The sequence below is a fragment of the Glossina fuscipes genome, unplaced genomic scaffold (assembly GCF_014805625.2).
Source record: "Glossina fuscipes isolate IAEA_lab_2018 unplaced genomic scaffold, Yale_Gfus_2 0, whole genome shotgun sequence".
NCBI lineage: Eukaryota > Metazoa > Arthropoda > Insecta > Diptera > Glossinidae > Glossina > Glossina fuscipes.
The window spans coordinates 11,780,613-11,792,203 of record NW_023998414.1 but is presented as its reverse complement, the minus strand read 5'-3'; the positions used below and the strand labels follow the sequence as shown (position 1 = coordinate 11,792,203).

At 29.1% G+C, this 11,591-nt stretch overlaps 2 long non-coding RNA genes across 2 annotated transcripts; one reads left to right on the top strand and one right to left on the bottom strand.

Moving 5' to 3' along the window:
• Positions 1 to 443: 443 nt before the first annotated feature.
• LOC119642400 lies at positions 444 to 10,324 on the bottom strand. The gene is made up of 2 exons (XR_005248033.1): positions 10,237 to 10,324; positions 444 to 665 (listed from the first exon to the last, which is right to left on the bottom strand). It is a non-coding gene; the product is annotated as an uncharacterized LOC119642400 (long non-coding RNA).
• A 173-nt stretch (positions 10,325 to 10,497) lies between these two features.
• LOC119642407 lies at positions 10,498 to 11,074 on the top strand. Its single transcript, XR_005248038.1, has 2 exons — positions 10,498 to 10,567; positions 10,873 to 11,074. It is a non-coding gene; the product is annotated as an uncharacterized LOC119642407 (long non-coding RNA).
• The last annotated feature ends 517 nt before the right edge of the window (positions 11,075 to 11,591 follow it).

Below are 11,591 nucleotides of genomic sequence, written 5' to 3'. Positions count from 1 at the left end.
TCAGTTGTTGTTGAATTTTGTTTAATCCAAACGGTATTCAAAAATGGCGTTAAAATATAAAACTGAAACTTACTTAACTGTTCGATTAGCTGCGGTTTAAGAATATTTTTTTTTTTTTTGTTTTTTTTTTTTTTCATTTGATCAGTTAACTAAAAAAGAAAATGTTCAGGCTCTAGTTAGAAAGTTTAAATTTCGACTTTTAACACACTTTTGCTGATTTTAACTTAACATAAATGTTTAATTTTGTTTTAGTTTTACGACGATCTGCTGGTGGAAACATTAACAAAATTTTTCTTTGCGTTTGCTGTGGTCAGGCGGAGGTTTCTGCCGATGATCTGAGAGACGTATTTGGTTTTATCTTTTCTTTATTTTGTTTTTGTTTAGTTTGTAGAATTTTTTAAGATATATATATATATTTTTTTTTTTTGTTTTGTTTTGTTTTGTTTTTTTTTTTTTTTTTTTTTTAACTTTTATTTACTGACAACACTTGCACAATCAAATTCAAGTTTTATTTTTTATTTTTATTTTTTTTTTTTGCTTCTTCTCTTGTCTTTCTAATATTTCTGCGTGTACACGACGATTATTTCAGTTTTAATCATTTCCTTCGATTTTCAAAATAACTTATTGAGTTTTGAAAAGAAATTTTCCTTTTTTCAATACTTTGCCTAAAAAGAACAAAACATTATTTATATAGATAGAGAAAAAACGATAAAGAAATTTCGATTAGGCTTAGTTATGTATATGTATTCAAAAAAAAAAAATATTATTACGCAATATATTTATAAATATTTGTACATATGTTTCGTGGTTAGTTTAAAATTGAATTGATTGATTTTATTATTCCTTTTATCAAAAGTCTGATGAATTCAACCTCTACTTCATTTCAAATTGAAATAGTAATGTCCGTCTATACGTCCTTTTATAGAACGTTTGTGCAAAAGTGATATTATTGATCAGAGGGAAAATAATCAATCTACAATTGCGCTGATAATCGCGATTAAAAACTTGAACAACTTTCACAATAATTATATCGACGTCACAAACAACATCGGAAGCTTACTTTGGCTACGTAAACGTTGTGATGTTATGAAATTATCAGAGATATACATACAATGACGCAAAAAGATCTCATCACTGTCGAAAGCTGCTCAAAACAAGAGAGACTATCTTCTGTTCACGCTAAGGCAGTATGACATTGAAATAATCGTTAAAATGTGTTTTTTTTTTTTTTTTTTGTTTCAAAATTTCTATATTCTGCCTAATTATTGTGCCTATATATGCCGAATAGCTGATAAATTTAAATAATCTCCATATCCGATTAGGTCATAGTGGTATCTAATAATTTATTGTTGAACGTGTCACTATCTCAAAAGAAAAGCTTGGATCGTGCATTACGTTATTACATAATGCAGCTAATAAGTGAGCTGTAATGTTATTAGAAAGCTGGAAAGCGATGCTCTCTGCATCTGATTTGCTTTTTGATAGCCTGCGATAAACAAAGCTTCTTAGAGATCCAATGGAACCCTCAACGATTTAATAAACGCAAATGTTTTTTCCCTTCTCTGGGAAGCCTTTCGTTAATTCATCCGATATACTGCGATCACTTTAGTTAAAATGATTTTAATTCGCTCGGGATATGACTACGTTTTCAAAAGGGTTTTTAAAAATTTTGCTCCGAAAGCAAAAACAATAGCATTTTTTTATTAAGTTCCTTTGCTTATGGCACACACAACTAATTAGGAGACGATTATAGGAGTTTAAATAAACATTTTTAAAAGCGCTTAAAAGATCGTAACCCAAAAGATCAAACAGTAAGGATTCAAAGTCGATTTATAATAATAGTACTTTTTAATCATCGGTTCGTTTGTCTGTGTTTCTCTGCTTTCATATTGCTCAAAGAAAATTTGTCTGACAGATTTTATATATATATATATATATATATATACATATTTACATTTCTACATTTTTTTATACATGTATGTAAATATATATGTATGTATATATATATATATATATATATATTGTTTATCTACTATTTACCGCGTACTTTTTTACTTCTTTTTTTGGAACACGCACTTCTTCCTCTGAACACGGTTTCGTTATATTGAGAGTACGGTTAAAAGAAACTAAAAAATCAAAACGTTTGTTTTTATGTGTGTTTGTGTATACATATAATTCACTGCGTGTAATTGACTTTGATTACAACAACTGGATTAACGCATGAAAAAAAAATTATGATTTTTTTGTTCTTGTGATTCGTCAATTTTTTCTTTTTTTTTTCTGTTTTTATTTTAATAAATGTTTCGCAAATGCATTCTCTGTTTAGCAGTTATGATGATGATAAAGATTTTGCTAAAAAAAGTTTCACATTTTCATCTGAATTCCAACCTTAGTTATAACAACAACAAAAATATAATTTTTTTTCTTATCTATTTATTAATTTTTTTTTTTTTTTTTTTATTTCTTATTTAAATCCTTTCCGTTACGTCTCAGCGTTAATTGGTTTTTTCACACACTTGTCCGGCTTAATTTTCCTTTAGAAAAGAAAAAATAAAACAAATAAAGAAAAAAAAAACAAAAAAAAAAAAAAAAACAAAAAAAAAACGAGAAAACAAAAATCTATGAGAAAAGTGTTTTTCTTTTTTGTGTTGTTTTTCCGCCTTTCAAGTGACAACAACTCACAAAGTCTTTAACGTGAAAAAGAAAAAGAAATCGAATATCCGGTTAAAAAAGAAAAATTGACAAACGCGCGCGTTTTAAATGTCTATGGAATTGTGTTTTTATGTATGTATGGAAGAGTGTATGTGTGCGTGTGTGTGTATACATATATATATATATATATATATATATGTGTATGTGTGTGTGTATTATGTGTTATGTGTAATTATGTATGTATATTGGTTTGTTTCAGTATGCGTGTAAAAGTGTATGTGTATATATATATCTATATAAATATATATATAAGTATATGTAATTCTGTTGTGAACGGTAGTAGTGTATATTTATGTATGTTGTATATGCATTTTTCGACATATACGTATATATATAAATTTTATTTTTATTATAATTTTTCAATATATATATATATATATATATATATTTTTGTTTTATTATTATTTTTATTTTTAATTTTTTTTATTTTTTTATTTTTTTTATTTTTTTTTTTGGTTAAAAAAGAAAATTTTGTGGCCGGTGCAAGCGAAACGAACGAACGAACTTATGAAAGTATCTGCAAGAACTGCAGCCGCAACGCATATTCAATCTCTGCGAAAGTCCCAAAATGCAAAAGCGCAGTAATCCTACAACTCTGTAGACACACATGTGCATATTATTTACAATACACACAGCCAAGCGAACACATATATCTCGGTGTGTGTGCGCGCATATACTCGCATGTTGTACAGTAAATGCTGAGTAAGAGTGCAGAGCGTAGCTTTTTAACTAAAGTGTGTTGAAAGTTTTTTTTTTGTTTTTGTTTTTGTTTTTCTTTTTCTTGAATTCGTTTTGTTTTTATAGTTGTTGCTACTACTATTGCTTCTATTCTGTACATGGTAAGTAGATGGGAAAAATAATCCCTTTCCTTTGCTTAGGCTCCTCTTGGGCATGCTGCTCTTACTTTACTTTACTAACGTAAGAGTAAAAAAAAAACCCGACAGAGTGCCTTAAGAGCGGAAATAAGCTGCTTTTGGTACCAATCGCTCTCTCTTTAATGATAACTTTCGGAACTATTTACTGACTATACGCTCGCATATTCATTTTTTTTTTTTTTTTTTTGTTTGTTTCTTCTTTTTGCAGAGCGACTATGAGTTTGGTGCATAAATTTTGAAAACCTATTATTGAACTTTCAGCGACGGAGATGGAGATGAATGAAGAAAGTCATCATCTCAGAGAGCATTGGTAGCTTATCATGTCGCGTTTTTTTTTTTTTTTTACTTTTATATATTTATTTTTTTTATTTTTATTTTTTTTGTTATGGGTACTACTTGGGTGGGTGGTGGCTGCAAAACTGACTCCGACTTGCGAAAAACAAAACAAAATTGAAGAAGAAAAGAGGGAAAAAAGAACTTTGCATGGCTTTGGCCTTTAAATCTGTTTGTTTTTATTATGATTGTTGTTGCTCTGGTTAATATTATTGTTGTTGTTGTTGTTGTTTTTGTGGCACTGGCACTAAGGGAGCCATAAGGCTACGCTGGCAGGCAGCAAACAGCCTGAAAAGACATACGGCTTTTTTCCTCTTTCTTTTTTTTTTTTTTTTTTTTTTTGATTTTGATAGGTTCTGTGCCAGTGCGTTTTTGCAATCAGTTAGTTGCCTCTTTATGCGTGGGGTTGTATATAAGGTTACGGGGTGCTTAAGCTGACTAGTGCTTTTTACTTCCAAATTTTACTATAAAATTCCATTATTTGATTTTATATATATATATATATATATATATATATAAATATTTTTATATATATATATATATGTGTGTAGTTACGTTATAATGCAAACTTTGTTTGCTTGTGTCTCTTTCTCTGTGTGTATGTGTGTCGGCTATATAATTTAGAGATCCTTTCTTCTATACTTATTTCATTTTATTTATTTATTTGTTAGTTTTTCGCTTTTGCTTTTCCTTTTTCTTTCTTTCTTTTCGATGACTTCTTGCGTTGTTGTTTCCGTTTCATTTCAGTTACTTATATCTTTTTTCAATTTTTTAACAAGAAATGTTAGTTCATTTCAATATAAAACTAATTAATTTAAATACATACAGTTCATATAGCTAACAGACTGGGCTTACGATTTTTTATATATGTTAATAGGAACTTTGATTATTCCCTTAACATTTTTATTTACTTTCGTTTAAAAAAAAAAATTTTTTTTTGTTTTCTCTTTCCTTTCAAAAAAAAGAAAAAAAAAACAAAAAAAAAACTTAACAACGATTTTCTTTTTCTTCTTTTTTTCCATTTTTTTTTTTTTTTTTTTTTTTTAACTTTCAAATAACTGCTGCGATGTATGTCAGTTAATATATTAAAGGTTTAAAGTATCGCATAGAAAAACTATTACAGCGAGAAGGAAAGGAAACTGATTTCATAATGCGGTACACATCTCTTTGTAAGTTGCAATGAAAGATGTTATGTTATTTAGAAAATGAAACTGAATGAAGTCGGACATGTAAACTTATTACTAAAAAGAAAATTGTTTTCTTCAAAAACACTATTGAATTTTTCATAAAACATTCTCTACGGAAATGGGTAAATAAGAGGAATTAAGTGGGTCCAAAACTATGATTAGGCCTTCGAGCTTTTTTATAACGGTTGTAAGCTTTTTTTAAAAATAAAAAAATATGGCAAAGCCATTAGAAGGAATTAGATTGTAAATGCGACACCTTCGATATCGCAATTATCTTGCGAACAAAGCCTAACTCGCAGATATTATTATAAACGCATAGTTCATGTCATTCATCAGCAAAAAAAAAAGGACTTTTTATAAGAATTAACCTAAGGCAGTTCACTCATTTTGATCATCCGTCCAGCCATTTTTGTCGGATTTCTTCATTAAATTTTGTCGTTATGAATGTGTGTGTATCTAACATAATATTTTTATCACTTTTTCAAGTCATTTAATTACAACGTAATTTCGTGTTACACATATTCCGTGTTTGACGAGTATACGACAAGTATACAGCTAAAGATGTCGATACAGTTAATTGATTAAAATCCGTATCGGAAACTACATTGATATCTAAAAACAAAAAAAAAACAAAAAGTTATAACGAATTTTAACACTTTCCTACAAACATTTTCGGCAAAAATTAAAAAAAAAAAACAAAGCAAGAAATTTGTTTAAGGAAAACTTGTACAAAAAATAAAAAACATTTTCATTTTGAATTTTTTTTTTTTTGATTTCTTGAACTATTTTCTAGCAGATGGAAGGAAAACTTTCTTTCAGAAGACATAATTTACATTTTTACGTTATTGAAGTTCGCAAAAGTTTTTTACAAAACAATAATTTTCTATAGTACGCGCTTGCGAGTAATTTTATCCGCTTTCATCTCAAGTCAAAGACTTATCCCAAATAAAATGTTTTTCATAATTGACCCATAGACACGTTTATCGATCTGCTAGAGAAGATTTTTGAGCTGATAAAAATTCAAGTCTCACTAAAAGAAAAATGCATCCACATATGCATAGTCGTCATATTTACCGATCGCGATGAGGTAAAAATTTCTAACACTTGAAAGAAATGAACCATGATTTTTATCTCTCTTTCTCTTCGTCTCTCTCTCTCTCTCTCTCTCTCTCTCTTGCTTAAATAAATGCAAACTAATATTTTGCTAATAATTTAGAAACGAGCAATGGAGCAAGCGGGAAAGCGAAAAAGAGAAAGGAAGAGAAATTAAAACTTAAATTTGATTTCTCTCTCAAGAAGTATACCTAATATATTATTTATTTGCACAATAAGGTGCAATTTCATTAAATTTCATAAAAAAAAAAAAAAATTTTCAACAAGCTTTTTAAGGTCTTCGTAAACATCTTAACCAATTAACAATGTCGACCTCTTTAGCGATATATTTATGCAATTATGAAACAACGAGTATATGTAATATGAAATTAGATTGTAACGAAATGACTCGACAGAATGACAAAAATATTTTCTAAAATACATTATTATGACAAATACATATTCATAATTGTAAAATTTGATGAGGATATCCAACAAGGAAGGATGGACGCATCATACACTCTTAACTAATTCAACTAAAATAACTCTTTTCAGGACTCGAAAAGAGATGAAAAAGCAACGATCACCGAAACGCTTTGCGAACCATTTGTCTTTCACGCCAAAAAAGCGAGATGTGTGACAACCAACCAAATTATTATATTAAGCAAATAAAAGTTTACTTTTTAACCAAACCCAACGGCACATCATTAATTGTTCTTGTTCGCTATTGTCTAAATAAAAAGTCAAAGTAAAAATTGACAAAAAAAAATTGAGAAAACATTTCATATTTCAGTTTATATATGAAACATCCATTTCATTAACTCTTCCATATAAGAGGAATTTATGCGTACAAATAAGTCGAGATAAATATATATTCATCTATGTCGCAAACTCCGATCTTTCATCCCCATAACATAACTCTGAGAAAGTTTTGAATTATATTTAAAACTTACTTTGGATACTCACTGCAATTTCCAGTAACTGGAAATTGATAAAAAAAAAAGGGAACCTATCTCTCTTAATGGGAACAAAATCCTCGAAAACTCAAACAAAAGAAAAATTTAGTTTCAGTTAACACGAAAAAAAAAAAGAAAAAAATATTTCAAATTTTGTGAAGACAAATAGAACGATGAATAACTTGATCGGGATATATATATATATATATATGTGAAAGCAGGCATATTCTTTTTCAATTTTGTAAGATAAGCGGACAAACGGTCCCACATACCTTATCCTATGGTTAAGTAAACTGAAATTGATTTCTCCTGTTAAAATGAACCTTTTTTTATCGTGAAGTTCTTAGACCGATTCACACAATCCAACAATTTTTAATACTCAAAGTACTTAAAATAATTTTTGGGAAACAGACTTGATCTCTTGGTCAGAGGACGCATATATTGGACGCATATATAGTTTGTGATCGTAAAGATCGATTTCGTTTATTTTCAATACCAAACTGCCTCGATCATATATTAAATAGTTTGATATCAATTTTGCAAATGCATTCATCGTATATAGAGGAATTTTTACCTACAGATGGATAGACAAGCACTATAGCTGAATTTGGAATCTTAAATTGATCAACACTATATGCATACGCACATATAAAACTTTTATTGGAATTCTACTGTTATATACATATATATATATATATATATATATATATATATATATATATATATTTATGAACTGAATGATGGATGAATTCAATATTTTGTTTTACTTGCCATTAGATTAAAAAATTGATTTCTTATTAAAACTTCGTTTTTGCCTCAAATTTCAATATACCTAACGATCTTCTCAAATTTCAACCTTGAATTCATTGTTTAATTCAATTTTGATACTGATTTGTCCATCAATGGATTTGTGGGTGCGTGAATATGTGTATGTGCTTGTGTGTATAATCACGATTAAAGGTGTCCAAATATAATAAGAAAGTTATGTTTTTCAAAAGGTGTAGAGAGTAAATTTCATTCTTTTTTTTTTTTTTTTTTTTTTTTTTAGATTTTTTGGATTTGTTAAAAAATTTTATTAGCCAGGCCAGCCTTGACTAATCAAATTCGAGTTGGATTATTGAACACTTTCACAAGAACAAATACAGAGTACTCTTAGGATGGGGGTATATGCGTAAAATAGGAGATCCTAACTGATAAAACACTGAAAGTGATTGTAATGATATATGAAATTATTTGAAAATTGGAAAATGAAGCTTACTCTAGCGCAATTGAGATTTAAACCCGTTACCGTTGAGTTTTTTTAATTGAGATCCTTTGCCTACTCGGCCGCTCTTCAAATGGAAGGTTGCAATGCAAAGTTCAACGTTTTTACTATATACAAGTGGAGCTCTCTCTTTCTTTCTCTCTCTCTCTCTCTTCGACTCTTTCATTCAATCACACACCCATACACACCCATACACACATATACGTACGCACACACACGCACACTTTCTCTCTAGCTCTTTCTCTTCCTTCCTCTCTCTCTCTCTCTTTCTCTCTCACTCTCTCTCGCTCAACCTCTCGCTCGACCTCTCGTTCACTCCGCGTCACTGAAACAATGATAATGAAAGATCAACTTATCTGCTTCCGAATGAAAATTTTATTCAATACTGAGGAGAGAACTGTTTTTTGGAATGAATTCTAAGTCTCTGCGTGAAATAAGCCGGCATAGCGGAAATCAAATATTGCGATCCAAAACGTAATCGGATTCGAAATCGAAATTTGGACTTCGTTGTAAAATCGAAACTGGTTTTTAACAAATTACAATTCTTTCGGTTCAACGTTAAACCGAGCCTTGAAAGACGTAGTCTATTAAAACCACAATATGTGAAGAAAGCTAATTTTATATAAAAATTCGATTTATTTTGATTTATTATCGGAAGAAAGCAAAAATTTACATTGGGAATAATGTGAGAGAGCACGAAAGAGGTCTTCTTTAAAACCCACACATTAAGCTTTCAACTTTGGATATCGGAATTCGAATTGCAAGTAAAAAGCAAGCTCTTTCGAAAGGACTTTTCTTTTATTGCTGCCTCTTAAAATTACTCTAAACTCTAAACGGGATATGAAAAATAATATCGTGGTACTGGGCATCGTTAGATGGGTGAAGAAAAATTTTTTTTTTTTTTCATCGAAATTTTACTCTAAACCCGTGATGGAAATTGTAGATGGAAAGAGAAGAAGAGTGTGTTACAAGGAAGCAGCTCTAGTAATAAAACTAAAAGATTCGCTTATCACTTGGAATTAAGAAAACAACACAACCTTTCTTATCTTAAAATTCTGTCTTTCATTTATACGAATTGAAAGCCCATTGACACATAGCCATAATACGAAATATTTTTAAATTCAAAACTTTGTTAATAATGTTTTTTTTAACGGATATGAAATATTTTTCATTTATTGAGTGGAGAAAGGGATATAACCGTGTAACCTACTAAAGAACCTTTATCTTGTCCTTAAACCAAACACAAAGAGGATAAAAACCAATTGTTCGGACAGAATAGTTTCATTAAATTAAAAACAAAGTTTATACCCTAACGTAAATGCAACTCTAATAGAATCTTCACTAAAAGGTTATAAAAAAAAAAAAAAAAAAAAACTTTTTAACGAAATTTCTTAAAATTATCACAAAATCTTTAAAGACAACAACAGAGGAGAGATTTTCTAACATGTTTGCTTATATCTTACAACTTACGATCAGTACCTGTCTGTCCATTTGTCTGAAATGCATTTATTTCCCACTTTTTTTTTTTGATTATATTTGTTTAAAACTTTACGTTTGCTTTTTCCCCAAAAAAAAAAAAAAAAAAAAAAAAAATTACAATAAAAAATATTATAAATTATTTTACTATTCATTGATTCTGTTAATCAGCACGAACACTATTACTGCACGATTTTTGTAAATATATTACGTGCAAATATTCATAAATTTTTATTCATTTTTTGTTTAATTCTTTTATTTATTTTTTTTTTTTTTTATTTATATTTTAATATTTTATATTTACTTTTTTTCTTTTTTCTTTAACCTTCTTGTTAACTTACTTCAAAAACCATGTACTTTAAGCCGTATGCGTTGTTACCACATATTCTGAGAAACGTTTGCAAATTTTTCAAAAAAAATTTTTACTTAAAATCTGGTTCTTTACCGTAAATTTTTTTTTTTTTTAACTTTTTAGTTTTCCTTATTGATGATGTTTTGAAAAGAAAATATTTTATCCGAGTTTTCAGTTACGTACGTCTACGTGCGTCTACGTGTGGCACTGTTATGTTCAAGTGTTGCTAGTGGAAAACAGTTGTTTGCGGCACACAACACACAACAACATCGCACCGCGCGCCGTATAGAGAGTGCGGCTCAGCACAAATAGCCAAGTCAGTAAGTAGTAGTTGTGTTGTAAAGTATAGCAAAGCAAAGCATAGCAAAGCAAAGCAAAGCACAACAAAATGCAAATGCAACAAAAAGGCAAATGTGTGCAAATTATACTGGAGCACACTACTAGGAAAGGAGCCGCGAAATGTGGCGCAAAATCTTTTTTTTTTTTCCTTTTTGTTTTTCTTCTTTTTTTTTTTTCTTATTATTATTTCACTTTTTTTACACGATGGATATTTGATGTGTTATGTTGGGTTCTGTTCTGTTCTGCTATGTTGTGTCGTGTTATGTTCATTCTAACGTTCACGTAGTATTAACACCAAAACAACGTGTCACCCAGGAGAGCAGCGACAGTAGGATGAAATAACAGCAAAAATTTAAATAACAACAACAAGAGCAGCAGACATGCAGGCTGATAGTAGCAGCAATAAAATCGTTTTATCGTAAAAGGAAGAGAACACAAATAGCAACGACAACAAAAACATTAACAATAACAAAAATAATGTCAAAAAAAAAAAAATGAAAAAAATAAAAAAATTGGCAAAAAGCGGCAGCGACGTCTCTACACTCTCTCTTAAAAGCATATATGATATGATTCCGATGATATACCTAACAAGATATCGACGGCAAAATACGGTGATATGCCAGCAATGTTATTGTTGTTGTTGCTGTTGATAATTATGACTATATTTCTGTTGATGACGCTGATTCGGAAAACGGCAGCGGCGACGACAACAACAATAACAACAATTACGGACAACAATGAACACGTAACTGTATATATATATATATATAGATATATATATATATAGATATATATATATATATATATATAGATACATTTATTTATTTTGATTTTTAAGCGATTTTTTCCTTACACAAGTTTCACTATGTTTTCAGATTTTTCTTTATTTTTGTTTTATAGATTGTTTTCACTTTTTTTCTTATATTTTTTTCATTTTTATTTTTTATTTTATTTTTTTTTATTGTTAATCTCCAATTCTTATGCAGAGCACCAACAACAACAACT